At 38.3% G+C, this 16,824-nt stretch overlaps 1 long non-coding RNA gene across 1 annotated transcript in view; it reads right to left on the bottom strand.

Annotated features, from left to right (window-relative positions):
- The window catches only part of LOC122803282, a 181,984-nt gene that overhangs the window by 83,709 nt on the left and 81,451 nt on the right, over positions 1-16,824 (bottom strand). The gene's annotated exons all lie outside the window — the stretch shown is intronic.

Genomic DNA, 16,824 nt, shown 5'->3' with positions numbered 1-16,824 from the left:
AACCACTGTGGTCTCTCCAACTGCTGCATGTGCTTGGCAAGGTACATGCTGAAGGGGTCATTGTATTCAGTTATGGGTCTGATAAGGGAGGAGTACAGGGATGTTATGACCTCCTTGTTCCTGTTTGAAATACCCTTATTTATGAGGTGGGCCATGTAGAAAGCCTTCCGTACAATGGAGGCAATGTGGTGGCCAAAAATGAGGTTGCTATCAAGCTGGGTGTCCAAGTTCCTTATGACTGATTGCATGCTTAGTGCATTGTTAATAATGTGATAATTAGTAGGGATGCCATTTTCCCCAAATGGGATAATGATTCATTTCTTGGCATTCGGTTTAAGGCCATGTTTCTGGCACCAGTCATTAGTTTGGCTAAGACCCTCTTGGAGGATATTCATATCACTAGGAGAATTTAAGACAGCGCCAGCTTACAGTCATCTGCAGATTTAGTCAGCCACAGGCCAATTGTACAGTTTTTCAGCTTAACTCAAGTAATTGCTCACAATTCACCCAGCTGTATATCCACTGACTACTTTATATCAGGTTTGTCCACTTTTACTTTTAAGTCAGTCATTATTGTTACCCATGTCTCTGATCTGATTAGCTTCTCAGGCTCACATATCCTGACTATGAATGCTCAGTCATATTAATACTCCATATGGCTATTCTTGCAGAACTTCAGATCTAGAAAGGATTTGCAGACTTCATATATTTCTCTCCAAAGACACTGGAATGAGAATGCCCTCTTTCAGCAGTCAGATACTTCTAAGTTAAAATTCTTAACAAATTTGTCATTTTCTCATTTTCTCACAGATGCTAGTATCCACAGTACTTACTTATACTAGTGGCAGTGTGCTAGCGTTGTTTGTGGGAAGCCAGTTTGTTATGGACAGGGTTAGGCAGTGGTGTACCTGGTGAGGGACATTTGAAATGAAATATTAGCTTTTGTTGGAAATGGTTCATCAAGCATCATTCTTTTGGTGGGGTTGATGTATTTACTTTAGGTTTCATTCTTTTGAAAATATTATGCTATATTAGCAGGCTTATTTGTGAACATATCCATGCAGAACCATGATGTAGTGTCTTTACCTTTCTCTGTAGAATTTTATGAAGTAGTTATCACCAATATGAACATGTTAGAATTCATCAGTTAAAAGTCTATACTGAATGAGGGGAAAATAAACATAGTTATTTACTTCATAGTTACTAACAGACAAATGTTTATGATTGCATTTGATTATGACAGATGTAGGTTGATAGGTTCATAGAATGATACTAGGCTATTGGTCCGGAGGCCCTTCTAAGCCAAGCCAAGACGATAGCCCATGTTCCCTCAAAAGTCAGCACATTTTTCTCCTGTCCAGCAGAGATACAAGTGGGATCCCAGAAAGATGAGGTCATTGGCTGTACAACTATGGTAATTGTATAATTCCATGCCTAAAATTTGCTTTTTTCGCACATACATTCATGTTGCTGTCTTTTTATTAAATAAACCTTAAAATCATTGTAGGACATCTGGCAATATTTAGATAATGAATGTACTAAGAGCTGAGTATACCTGTATTAATGAGGATTTAATCATTCTGTAGTCCAAACTTGATTTCTCTTGTAATACAGAGTATATTCATAAGTAAGAGGTGGTCAGCATCTTGTATATACAGGCCAGTTTCTAGGCCATTAATCTTTACTACAGAGGTTATGACCCCACTACTCTTACAGTATAGTGGAGGGTCCAAGATCAGACCTTTGGAAGGGGTGTTTGAAGAATACCCTTGAAGGGGGTACAACAACATAAAGAATATTATCAGCACAATATTCTGAGCTAGTCACCCTACAATATGCCACTGAGATGTGACTTTCAAAATGAGCCATTGTATCTCTCATTAGTATAGTGCAGGGAATGTTGTTTGATGCTGCATGCATAGGCTCAGAGTTACATGTGAGTTGGGATAGGGATAGGAGCCAGCCAGTTATCAATGAGCAGGGTTGGAAGGCTTGGACAGGATACTCTGAGTGAAGAGTGAGGTAATACTGTAACCAGTGACAGCATGTGCAGGGAGTGGGCTTTAGGCACTGACTGATGTTAGTATACATATGGGGAGGGGCCAAGGCTCTTATCTGTGACAGTGTATATTTGGTGAGAGACTTGTAACTTAGATTGCCGATAGCGTGTTGAAGTAGGTATCCCATAGCTGTGATCGCTGAAAATCTCTGAGGTGGAAGTCGTAAATAGGAAGTTCTGTCAGAGTTAGAGGGAAGGAGTCAAACACGTGAGTGTCATAACTAGTGACATTCACAAGAGGTGGGAGAGGAGTTTGCTGGCTGCCTGCCAGAAAGAAAGCAGGATACACTGATTATCTGGAAAACTGCATTACATTTGTTATAATCAAATGAAGTTCAGATTCTGAGAATTATAATAGTGATTGCAAAATATAATTCCTGAGAGTTACTGTGATTCCTTAATAACATTTTAGTACTCCTATATATAACTAAATTAAAAGAGATACTAAGTTCAAAGCATTGCATAAATCAAGATGACAGCTTTATGAATAATAATTACTGGAAAAATTACACATTGTGAAGGAGTGTTCTAGCCTTAACTGCCAAAGTTTGTGGAATCTCATATTTTTCTAGTACTCAGATGAAATTCTGGAATTTTATGTCATTTTCCAGGAGAAACCAGTGACCTCCTGTTGACAGTCCAGGTATGGGGGTAGCACTGACTGCTACTGCTGGAATGCTGAGGACAATTTGTGGTTTCTACAACTAATGACCAACGTAAAACATTTCAAGTTATTCTCATTAATTTGAATGTCGGCCCACCAGAGGGTTTTTTTTTTTTTTTTGGCAGCCTATCTTTGCCTTCTCTGTTTAGCAGGGATATCACCTCTCCAAGTGTAACAGTGGAAGGAGTATGAATGGTAAATGTGAATCTGAACTGCTCTATAGCCATGAAATCTGTTCCATTTCACAAGCTGGGACTTGTGTAAAGTGTAACTCATTCACACGTCACAGACAAATAGTACTTCAAAGATACATTTACAGCACAAGATTACAGCTCACTTCAGTATGTTCCTTAAAAAACGTATACCTTTCTGACACTGTATATCCAACCATCAACACCTATCTTGTGTGGAATGTCACACCTCTAGAAGCTTATATGCATCCTTGCATTCCAAAGCAGTTTCTAAAAAATCAATTTAAAAGGCATAAGGTAACATGTGTAAATATTTTGTGAACAATAATCTATTAAAACTGTACAAATCAAAGTTATCAATAACAAGTATCATTTAAAGTAGTAATGACCAATGTATTCATAGGCTTTTGATAAACAATCTAATATATTTCATGCACATAAACCTAGAACTATATTTTTGACAATCTTTCACAAATTGTTATACCTCTGAAACTGTAAAACCTAGACATATATTGTTAGAAAATTGTTGTTATCCAGACGTAAGCATTAACATGATATCAATAAATTCCTCTCTAGGTACATGTTTATGAAGATATTTACAAAAATTTGAAAACATGCTTAATTGTATAATTGCAAAAGAAACAATACTGAATATCTCTCAAGAAGGACACCTTATAGGGCAAATATCAAGGACCATTTTCTTCAGCAACATCCAAACTTTCACCTGATGCCATGCAATAGTTTGTAAGTCACTATTTTTTAAGAATTAATTAGAAATGGAAATACTGATTAATTTCATGATTACTAACAAACAACTAGAAATAACTCCAGTACAGTATGACATAAATGGATATTGACAATTAATTTTCCTGTCTACCACCATGACATGTCACATCACACCCCTCATTAGCATGTATTCATCCATCTACAACTCCTTTTTCCCCATTTTTACGCATGGGGTTTGGGTATCACTTCAACAGTGACAATCATCTAGAACCACGGTTCACACCATTGGATGGATTGCCCTGCCACAACTGTTCTTCCATACCACACACTCACACAATCTCTCACACCTATGGCCAATTTAGAGTATCCGATACACCTACTACATGTCTTTGAAATGTGGGAGGAAATTGGAGCAAACCCACATGAACAAAGGAAGGACATGCAAATTCCATACAGAAGCCTTCCCAGCCAAGAATAAACCAAAAAAACTCTTTTTGGGTGGTGACAACTCTATCTGTTGCTCTATTGTGTCACTCACCTCACTAGCATGTATGTCTGTCAGTTATGAACACATAAACATAAATATGAAAATATGAATAAGTGAAAAATAGTAATTAATTGCTCTACTGCAGAACATTCCAGAATAACATTCTTAGTGTCATTTTGTTAATCAAATAGTGAAAATTGAAAAAGGGTAATTGTGAGGTGGAGTTCAGGGAAGAGTTAAGACAGGCACTGGGTGGCAGTGAAGAGTTACTGAATAGCTGGGTAATTACAGCAGAGCTAGTAAGAGAGATGGCTAGAAAGGTGCTTGGTGTGACATCTGGAAAGAGGAAAGAGGACAAGGAGACCTGGTGGTGGAATGAAGAAGTACAGAAGAGTATACAGAGAAAGAGGTTGGTGAAGAAGAAGTGGGATTATCAGAGAAATGAAGAAAGTAGACAAGAGTATAAAGAGATGAGGTGCATGGCAAAGAGAGAGGTGGCGAAGGCTAAGGATAAGGCACATGAAGAGTTGTAAGGAGGGAGAATAGGACCTGTACCGATTGGCTAGACAGAGGGACCAAGCTAGTAAAGATGTGCAGCAGGTAAGAGTGATAAAGGATAATGAGGGAAATGTACTCACAAGCGAGGAGAGTGTGTTGAGCAGATGGAAAGAGTACTTTGAGGGGCTGATGAATGAAGATAACAGTACAGAGAGAAGGTTGGATGATGTGCGGATAGTGAATCACAAAGTGCAGTGGATTAGCAAGGATGAAGTAAGGATAGCTATGAAGAGGATGATGATTGGAAAGACTGTTGGTCTAGATGACATACCTGTGGAAGCATGGAGGTGTTTAGGTGAAATGGCAGTGGAGTTTTTAACGTTTAATGAAATCTTGTAAAGTGAGAGGATGCCTGAATGGAGAAAAAGTGTTTTGGTACCGGTTTTTAAGAATAAGGGTGATATGCAGAGCCGCAGTAACTACAGAGGGATTAAATTGATCAGTCACAGCATGAAGTTATGGGAAAAAGTAGTGGAAGCTAGGTTAAGAAGGTACATGATGATTAGTGATCAGCAGTATGGTTTTATGCCAGGAAAGAGCACTACAGATGCGATGTTTGCTCTGAGAGAGTTGAATGAGAAGTACAGAAAAGGTCAGAAGGAGTTGCATTGTGTCTTCATGGACTTAGAGAAAGCATAGAACAGGGTGCCTAGAGAGGAGTTGTGGTATTGTATGAGGAAGTCGGGAGTGTCAGAGAAGTTTGTAAGAGTGGTGCAGGATATGTACGAGGGTAGTGTGACAGCAGTGAGGTCTGCGGTGGGAGTGATGGATGTGTTTAAGGTGGAGGTGGGATTACATCAAGGATCAGCTCTGAGCCCTTTCTTATTTGTAATGGTGATGGACAGGTTGACAGAGGAGATCAGACAGGAGTGCCCGTGGACTAAGATGTTTGTAGATGACATTGTGATCTGTAGTGAGAGTAGGGAACAGGTGGAGGAGACCATGGAGAGGTGGAGATATGCTCTACAGAGAAGAGGAATGAAGGTCAGCAGGACTAAGACAGAATATATGTGTGTGAATCAGACGGAGGATAGAGGAATGGTGAGGATGCAGGGAGTAGAGGTGGTGAAGGTGGATGAGTTTAAATACTTGGGATCAACAGTTCAGAGTAATGGGGAGTGCGGAAGAGAGGTGAAGAAGAGAGTACAGGCAGGATGGAGTGGGTGAAGAAGAGTGTCAGGAGTGATTTGTGACAGACAAGGACCAGTAAGAGTGAAAGGGAAAGTCTACAAGAGGGTAGTGAGACCAGCTATGTTATATGGGTTGGAGACAGTGGCATTAACAAAAAGGCAGGAGTCAGAGCTTGACGTGGCAGAGTTGAAGATGTTAAGATTTGCACTGGGTGTGATGAGGATGAACAGGATTAGGAATAAGTATATTAGAGGGTCAGCCCAGGTTGGAAGGTTTGGAGACAAAGCCAGAGAGGCAAGATTACATTGGTTTGGACATGTGCTGAGGAGGGATGCAGAGTATATTGGGAAAAAGATGCTAAGGATAAAGCTGCCAGGTAACAGGAAAAGAGAAAGGCCCAAGATAAGGTTTATGGATGTGGTGAGAGAGGACATGCAGGTGGTTGGCGTGACAGAGCAAGATGCAGAGGACAGGAAGAAATGGAAACAGTTGATCCGCTGTGGCGACTCCTAACAGGAGCAGATGAAAGAAGAAGAAGAAGTGGTGTCATTTTGTTAATATCGCCTGCCCTTTCTAATATTTCCTATTATAAGCAGGTAAGTCTAAAGAAACCAGACCCTAAAAAGGTCTGGACACTGTATGGAGGTTTGGGTGTTAACTAGAAGTATACAAAAAAGACACTGTAGGCTTGAATGAGTTAACTACATTTAAATTATGTAATGATCACAGCAGTTTTGCTTTCTACTTAATGTAGCACATGTTCTATGCTTATTTAAGAATTAATGATTACATATTACTGCAATGTTAAATGATATCATAAGAGTATATTGAGGGTCTATATTATATAATCGCATGCGAACAATGTCGAGCGCTCTAATGAGCATAAATGCTGGAACTCGAAGTTCCGTTATTGAGATTGCAGTACATTGAAGAGTGGGATATTTGCCCTTTCCTCACTGTAGTGCGATCTCAGAGTTGGAATATATATTTAGCGGGGGGTGTGGGGGTGCAGCCCCCCACAATAAGGATTTCGAGTTTCTGTATTTTCACTCATTAGAGTGTTCGACATTGTTCACATACAATTATATAATATAGACCCATATATTGACATTAGCATGCCAGGTCACAAAATATGTGCTGAGTTCATTACAACATAATGCTGACAGCACAAAAGTACACTGGGTTTAACATGCACCCATAAACACAGGAAGGTCAGCAGCAATAGTATAGATATTTTATCAGTTATTAGGGGTAACAGCAGCATTAACTGGAGATAACCTTATAGGGAACAAAAGCAGATATGCATAAGTCAGTATTCCAAACATTCACATAAAAATATTACACAATATTCAACAACTGGAATGTCCACAGAGGTTATTCACTAAAACAATACAGGACATAAGTAATATGTCCTATGCAGACCACCTCAAGGCCCTATCCCTGTATTCTGTCTCCTACAGGCTTTTGAGGGGAGATCTATGTCTGGCATACAGGGCATTGTCAGACCCCACTCTGATGGACCTCCTGCATATCCACAGAACAAACAGTGCCAGAATTACCTATTCTAAAGACTTAAACCTTGCCTGTGATATAAAAAGGACTTGCTGGAGAGATAGGTATGTATCCCAGAGACTACCTCGTCTATGGAACAAGCTCCCTATCCATGTGAAGCAGAGTTCCACCCTAATCCAATTCAAGTCTAGCTTGGACAATTGGATGGGAAACTGGAAATTCATCCCTGGTTTAGCACCTATGTCTCTGTTGCAAACAGGTAACATGTAAATGGTTCATCTCCCAGGCCCACATTTATCAAGGGTATCAGAACTCGTCAGAGATTTAGGATGCATGGCTAGGCTTAAAAAGGCCCTTGTGGTCGTTAGCCTAGTAAACACCTATGAACCTATAAGGATTTAAGGTTCACACTGCTTAAGAGTGGTGTAGTATACACAGACCTACTGTACTGCACTGCCTGATATAACTTACATTAATGTCAGTGCTGTGATTCAAGAACTTGAACCAGCAATAAGCACTCACTGGTACGCTTGGCAAATTAAGCACAATTCAAGGTCGGTGAAATGATAACAAGTTGTCCCACAGAGATGTGTAATATCATGCGTGTGAATGCCTAATGTGGAAAAGTATCAGAAATCAGTCAGATGTGGATGTCATGCCCGTTGGCTACTGTTTAACTCAGTAATGGTTAGGGCAATACTGTTTTGTAATATAAAATGTCACTGGACAAAGGGAAGTCAGTACAGGCAATGTAGCTTCATTGGTTCTTAGCAGGTGATCTAGGTTATGGCCTTTGGCCATTAAGAAGTCTAAAGGCCATAAACCATGTTTCTATTTTTTTGTGTCAATGTAAATATCTTACTGTGTTTTAAACATTCATGTTACAGAGTTTTTGTATGTCTTATACCAAAAGACATTATGTCAGAAACCTGTTATTTTTCTTGCTGTTATTTCTATTTTAACAGGTAACCAAGTATTGAATTTGTATATTTGGAACCATGACAAATCTAGAGTTTCCAAGAAAATAGAATCTAGAAAAGCACTGAAGTCTGAGCACTCTTTCCCTCAAACTTATACAAGAATCTGAGAATAATAGAATAAGTTTAGTAACCTTTCATCACCTAATTCCTCTAACATTATTTCATTTTTTTAGAACATCATCGACTCTATAATTGATGAAGCTGTTTTTATCAAATAAGAACATAAAGGGGAAAGGGGAAAAAAAATCGCTTGGCTGTCATCAAGGATTTGCCCTTTCCTCCACTGTAGTGTGATTTCAGAGTTGGTATATTTAGTTGGGGTGGGTGTGGAGAGCACAGCCCCCCAGTTTGTACGGTCTGAAGTTTTTTTTTTTTTTTTTGTATTGGCCAAGTGATTTTTTTTTCCCTGGGAAAAAAAATTCTCTTTTGTGGTCAAGTGGGGATTTTGTGTTTCTCTTAATATGTGTCGATAAAAGGGCATTTGGTTAAGCCCATTCAATGCCATAATATAGACGTGCTTTATTGGACCGCTACACTCCAGTACTCACATGGCTCACGTTCGTTGCTCAATGATTGTGGATAAAGATAATGGTTGGGGGGTGGCAAGGACTCCAAAGCAGGGGGAAGTTGTACATTTTACTTTAATTCAGTTAATGAAAAGTTTCATGTAGGTTATGTGCCTTAAAACACACTGAAGTTTTTTCATTGAGCGGCTTTCATGACCTGGTTGCGATAATATGTAAGTACCTTAATTTCTTTTGCACACACTGTTGTATGCCCTCATCATTTTTCTGTTATTGTTTTATAGCAGCACTGTGATGTCTGTGTTTTCTATAATAACAATATACATTCAGAAATACGGTGAATTTCTCAGCAGAAGAGCTGTCAAAGAGCTTACATTCCAAGAAGTCTGGATGAAATGCCATGATGGTCCAAATATTGTCAAAGATTCCTTTTGAAATTATTAGTAGTATGTATTATTTAGTGTGAATGAGAGGTGTGTTCTGTAACTGAGGTCCTAGTGGTAAAAGAAAATGATTATACCTACAAAAATAACTGTAGTCTGGTAAACAAGAATTTAACATGTTTATGCTGTAGGAGATTGTAAAAATTTCTGTGTTCATCTGAGATAAACTGATTGAAGCAAACCAGCATTTGTTCATTGATAAAATTGACACACCAGCTAGGCTGAGCATTAACATTTTCTCAGTCTCTTAGAAGTAGTTCAATATCAGTTCTAATCTGATGAGACTAAAAGCGGAACAGGTACATAAATGTGCACCATATCTATTGCTATAACTTAATATTCATATATAGGAAATGAAAAGTCTGAATCCTTACTAAGAAATACTTTAAAAGCTTCCCCAACAATCTGCATGCATGCTTCAAAATACAAGGGATCTGGTCATCAGACATTAGCCTGGTAGACTGTAATCCCTAGTATCTTAACATGGAAAGACTAAAGCAATGGAACATTGATTTACTTTTGTCTGGTACAAACATGATCTCATCTAACACTCTGGATGACATGAATCTGGTGTATGCTTCTGACTGAATGTAACTGTGTCTGGCTCAAATTCTGTCTTTCACTGCTTTAGCATTAAAGTCTAGCTAGACCTTTTTTGGCACTGATCTAGCATTTAGCATCCATGAAGATTATAGTTTTTGCTTTTCATTTTATTCCTTATTATCGCCTTTTGTATTAGGATAGATTTTGAAGCCTATTATCCTTACCAGATATTCATTGAAAAAGAAATGGTGTCTGTCATTCGTCTTGTGTAGTCAATTAAGAAGATGAGGCTTGGGTGCTTGTTTAAGTAGTTTATTATACACAAACACAGGTCTATCTTAGTTCACCAAAATGCCATTTCTGCAAACACCTAATCAGCCACACCATTTCAGAGATTCACTGAATTTACCAAGAGCAAGAAAATACTTGCCCTGCCATACCTCTCAACTGTACAGATTTTCGCAGAATGTCCAGATTTTTGCCTCATATTTTTGGTCCACTTTCCATAAAATTAAGGTTTTCTGTCAAATTAATGGCAAATCATTAAAGATTCAATTTAGAAAATAATGACAGACATTTGAGTTTCAGACTCCATACTCTTCAGAAAATTTATGTTAACGCAAAACCTGTTATTCTATCAACTTTCTACGTTTGTAAGAGCTGTATTTAAAAATTGGCCCTATTTTTGGGCCTTTGTCTCACTTTTACTTATGGCTTTGTCCAGATTACTTGCTCTAAGAGGTTGAGACCTTTGCCTGCAGCAGAAAGGACCGACATCTAAGCAAATCGAACCCACCCAAGTGGGGGGCTTTTGCCCCCCCACACACACCCCTAATTATATATACCAACTCCAAGATCACACAATAGTGGAGAAAAGGGCAAAGTTGTGTAGTTAGCCAACTACTTCTTTGCCCTGGGTAAATTCAGAGAATCACTGAAACGATTTTCGCTGAATTGGTATCGCGGATTAGGTGTTCACTGAAATGGCATTTTGGCAAACTAATATAGACCCCACAGACACATCTGGATGGAGGACTGGAACATTAAACTTAAACTAGCTAGCTGACTAACTGCTACATACATAAATGCTTTCACTCCGGTTGCTCTCTCAAAATGGCACTCCTGCTTGCACATGCCCATAGGCTGGAATGGCTCTTAAAGGTACAACACACACTCAGATCTACATCCTCCCTCTTTGACTCTTCTGTCATGCAATGAAAAATGACAACTGAATAGGCATGCAAAATACAAAGACATATATAAAAAAGAACAATTATATCCAGGTTGCCGTGTGTCTAGGATTAGGTCTTGAGATATGACCTGACCTCGTAATGCAATAATCAGAACTGGGTTTAGCAACAGAGACAGTCACTAGAGAATATTCTGCTTCAGGATTTTCAGGGATACTTTCAGGAACAGGAAAAGATGATGAAATATTCTCTGGAACAGGAACATTGGACAAATCACTCTGAGAATTAGAGTCTCCATTACAGGCAAGATGCTATAACACTAGCTCGGACATTAGTAGTAAATGTTTCCAATTCTGGCTAAATTCCATCCCTTGTGATTCCACGAAGTACAATCTCAATTCTTCACACAAATGTTTCACAAGTCCTATTCAGTCAAATCCTTTTCTGTTTGCATCTTCACCATATCTCCTTCTTTTAATGTATTCAGAGGCTTGCTGGTTTTGTCATAGTAGGACTTTTGGCACAAACACTTCTTTAAAAGTTGAGCTTTTACTGCTTTGTTGTTTTTACCACATGGAACCAGCAAATTCTTACTGACTGGCAGTGTGGTTCTGGTTTGTCTCAACATAAGTCTCTGAGCAGGTGAACCAAGTAAATTATTGTGAGGAATAGGTTCATAGGTTCATAGGATGATACTAGGCTATCAGCCTGGAGGCCCTTATAAGCCTATACAAGAATTTCACCCATGTTCCCTCAAAAGTCAGTGCCTGTTTCCCCTTTCCAGCAGGGACACAGGTAGGATCCCAGGGGTATATTTTCTGTTTCCCATCCAGTCATCCAGGTTCCTCTTTAAGAGGCTAGAGAAGTACTCTGCTTGACATGGAGAGGGAGTCTGTTCCACAGACGGGGGAGTCTTTGGGACACAAATCTATCCTGCCAACAAGTTCTATTAATGTCACAGACCAGGTTAAGGCCTTGCTTGCAGTTTGTGTGAGTGGAGTTTGTCTTATGAATGTTTCTGAGATTAAGCAAGTTTAGAAAAAACATCAGTATTGTCTCGTTTGGATTTCTCTAACAGCTGTTTCGCACTTTGAACTGCATGTTCAGCCAAGCCAGTTAACTGTGGGTATTCAGGATTACTAGTAACATGAACAAAGCCCCACATTTCAGCAAATCGTTTGAACTGCTGACTTGTAAACTGTGCACCATTGTCAAAAATTACTACCATGGACAGAAAAATGTCTCTACAACTTCATAGTGACAGTACTTGACAGTAGTTTAGGAAGTAGGTCAATCTCAAACCAATTTGAATAAGAGTCTACTAATACCAAATAATGTTGACCGTTTCATTAAAAATATCTGTAGCTACTGTCAACCAAGGTAGTTCAGGAATCTGGCTTAACTGAAGTGGTTCTTTTTGTTGATGTGGTTTAGTACTATCACAAACAAAACAAGAAGAAAGTTCATTCTCAATATCTTTTGACATAGAAGGCCAAAATACTAGTCCTCTCCCCCTTCCTTTGGTAGAATCAGTTCCTGGGTGGTCACGATGCAAGATTTTAATATACTCTTGTTGCAAGGATGTTGGAACTACCTCATTTGGACCTTTCATGATGATACCACCTTCCATCAAAATCTCGTCTCTGTAAGGAAAATAGTGCTGCACATCTAGTGGTAAACAAGATTGCTTAGAAGGCCATCCTTGACTGATAAACTGGTTTTGCTGCTGAAGAACTGGATCTGAAGCTGTGAGATTTCTAAGCTCATCAAGACTTGTGGAAAAACAAATTCTCACTTCCATGACTTCAAAATCAGGTTTCTCATTCTCATGCTGCTCAGTGGTTTTCTTTCTGGGTGATTGGGATAAAGTATCAGGAAGATAAAGAAGTTTGCCTTTTGTGTAAACAAGATTGAAATTGTACATTTGCAATTTGAGCATCATGTTTTGCAATCTCACAGGAGCTGTGTGCATTGGCTTTTTCAAAATAGTGACTAAGGGTTGGCGATCAGTCTCTATTTGAATAGGTTGGCCATAATTATAATCATGGAACTTCAAACATGCAAACACAATTTGCCAAAAGCTCTTTCTCAATTTGCGCATACTGCATCTCGGTTTGGGTTAGAGTTCTCAATGCATAGGCTACTGGTCTATCCTCTTGAAGAATGACTCCACCTAGACCAAACTTAGAAGCATCACAGGAAAGTGTTATTGATTTGTGAACATCATAGTATCTCAAAGTAGGTGGCCTGGCACTTTTCTGTTTCAGGACATCAAATGCTCTTTGCTATTGTTCTGACCAGGACCAGGTTACATTTTTACATGTCAGCTCTCCTGGCGGTGCTGAAAGTTGACTTAGATCCGGAATGAACATGCCCAAATAGTTGACTATGCCAAGGAAATGTTGTAAGGCTTGGACACTGTCTGGACCTGGCTTCTCAAGAATTGCTGTTAGCTCAGAAGGATCTGGTCTCAAGCCTGAAATGGTAAACAAATAACCCACATAAGTAACTTCCTTTAGCCTTAATTTACATTTCTGAGGATTCAGCTTACTATTCACTTCATGAGCATATTCCAGAACTTTCCTGAGGTTTCTATCATGTTTGACATCAGCATTGCCTCCTACAAGAATATCATCTACTATTATAGCTCATGGCTAGCCAGAAAAAAATTGTACTGTCACACGTTGAAAGACTTCACTGGCAGAATTTATCCCATATGGCATTCTCAGAAATCGGTATCTTCCAAATGGTGTCCTGAAAGTGGTTAGCAATGAAGATTTTCGATCAAGCAAAATATTCCAAAATGAACTTTTTGCATCTAAGAGAGAAAAAAAATAATGGCATTTGGCATGAGGGCAGCAGCTTCTTTGACTATATGCATTGGATGATTAGGTTGTTTTACTGCTTTGTTCAAATCTCTTGGATCAGTATGTATTCTAATATCATCTGAGCTTTTCTTATGAGCTACTACCATGGAAGATACCCATTCAGTTGGTTTTTCTACTGGATAAATTACTCTTAGCTGCACCATTCTGTCTCGCTCAGCTCTGACTCTGTCCTGCATAGCTACTGGAACTTTCCGAGCTGGTGACAACTGGGCTTACCTCATGGTCTAACTTCATGGAGTACACAACTGGGAGTTTCCATAACTTGTCTTCAAAAATATCAGCATAGTCAGAAAAAAATGGTTTGGGTGAAATTTGAGCTGTTATCATTCATGCTTATATTATGGACTTTTTTATTAAATGAAAGCAGTCCCATTTTCAAATTGTCCTTGAGACCTGACAGTGACTGCATGTGTCTCTTGACTATGTAAAACTGCAAGTCATACCTGTTCCTAGCAGAGTAACTGAAAGCACTACTGAGGCTTTGGTCTGAACCTCTTCTCCACCATAAGCAACAAGCTTCATGCACTTTGCCAAATTAAGTTTATCACCAGCTTTTACTTTAGCAAACACATCTGCTGACATAACATTACACTTTGAACCAGTATCAACTTTGAGCTCTACAGGTCTCCTATTACTCCAAACAGTACAAAATATTTCATTCTTTGCCCATAAATCTACTGCAATGATTGTTTCACCAAGCACAGACACACCATCGACATAAAAAGTAGGGTCACTGCTGTATCAACTTACCTCTTTGAATGCTCTTTTTTAATAAAAGAATGTGCCTCTTTAGATTTACAGAGCCTTTTGAAATGATTCCCGTTTTTAAATGTTTGGCACTGCTGACCAAAAGCTAAGCACTTTTCCCATTTCGGTTCATGGTTTCCACCACAATTACAACAGTTGACTATGATGTTTGGTAGAGCAGCTAACTTCATTGCCTTATAGTTAGTATTAGAGATGGAAGCAGCCATGAGCCCTTTTGATTTATACTTCTGTTTCATCTTAGTTTCATGCACACTATCAACATTCTGACTGGAAGGCACTGCAAGCATACTCTTCTCATTTGTGAGCATATTCATGTGCTTTTCTGTGAGCTCATATATCTGCCAAATCTCTATGGCCTTGTTCAAAATTAAATCATTGTCTCAAAGCAAAAACTTTCTTACTGCATCATCTTTAATACCACACACAAGCCTATCTTTTATCAACTCATCTCTCAAATCACCAAACCTGCACATTTTAGCCTTATTTCTCAAGTTAGTTATATATGCTCAAAAGTTTCACCAGGCTTTTGATCTGTTGTGTAAAATAAGTATCTTTCCATTGTAATATACATTTTGGGGTTACACATTTCTCTAAATTTACATTTTAAGCACTCATGGTCTTCCCCTGTTTCAGTCAATACCACAGTATAGCAGTATTTTCCTTCCCCTGCAAACACAGCAGGTGCATATGCAAATGAACACTCTCTTTCAATGGCTTCTGAACCAACTAGATTAAGCAGAATAAATACCATTTTTATGTGCGTCTTTATCAGAAAAAGCAGCCTGTATGAAAATATTGTACTCTTGCTCAGTCTCCAATTTTCTGCAATATTATCAAATAGAAGTGGACTGGGTCTGCAAAATCCTTATGCCATGCCAACAAATTGTTTTAGACACAGTTCAAACATGGCTTTATAATTATGTTCAAACATGCACACACCAGGTACTTGGAATAATATACAAATGCACAATAATCTCTTTGAAATGATTGTACTTTAAGAAATAACTGTAGTGTAATACTGCAACACTTGCCAACACTTTGCATACTTCAGATACTTTGAATAGCTTTAGTTAATACAAAAACTAGTACATTGCAAAAGAATATGGTCGTTTTTTATACATGTATGTGATTCAGAAGTTATTTTAAACATTTTTGTAAATATTTTGAATATTTTTATCAATATGTTGCAGTTTCAAAAATGTTGTTTAATTATAAATTCATTTTGACTGTTTTGAATTCTTTGTTTTAAATTTGTTGCACAAAAAAATAATTTAAGTGAGTTTTAACCTTATTTCTCAAGTTATTTATATATGCTCAAAAGTTTCACCAGGCTTTTGATCTGTTGTGTAAAATAAGTGTCTATCCATTGTAATACACATTTTGGGGTTACACATTTCTCTAAATTTACATTTTTAAGCACTCACAGTCTTTCCCTGTTACAGCCAGTACCACAATGGGTCAGTCTTTTCCTTCCCCTGCAACAGCAGGCGCATATGCAAATGAACGCTCTTTTTCAATGGCTTCTGAACCAACCAGATTAAGCAGAATAAATGGCTTTAAGCGAGTTTTAGTACCTGGAAATTAATTTCTGACCTGTTTGCATATCATTTGAGCTTTGTATATTCCTCTATTACTGACTGTGTGCCTCATGGTTTTGACTTCGGATACCATTCTGGCACCATGTCACTTGTATTGTGTATTCAAATAAGACAATGAGGCTTAGGTGTTCATTTAAGTAGTTTATTACACATTAAACTTAAACTAACTAACTGATTGACTGCTAAACACACGTGCTTTCACTCTGACTGCTCACTAAAAATGGCACTCTTGCTTGCACATTTTCAGTAGTTGTATGCACGTCCCCATAGACTGGAATGGCTCTTAAAGGTACAACACACACTCTGATCTACAGTGCCTACCACACATAATTGAAAAGAAAGTCATAACCCTATGCACTGAAGCCATCTAAACAAAAAACACAACTAACCTACAAAAAAGAGAAAGAGAAGTACTTCAAATCTGACAACTATAAACAAAATGAAAAAAATTAAAACATTATATATATATATATATATATATATGTGTGTGTGTGTGTGTGTGTGTGTGTGTGTGTGTGTGTGTGTGTGTGTGTGTGTGTGTGTGTGTATGCATATATATATA

This window comes from Protopterus annectens, chromosome 5.part1 (genome assembly GCF_019279795.1).
Source record: "Protopterus annectens isolate FY-2018-M chromosome 5.part1, PAN1.0, whole genome shotgun sequence".
In the NCBI taxonomy this organism is placed as follows: Eukaryota; Metazoa; Chordata; order Ceratodontiformes; family Protopteridae; genus Protopterus; species Protopterus annectens.
Note: the sequence above shows the minus strand (reverse complement) of the source record. Positions and strands in the feature narration are given on the sequence as shown.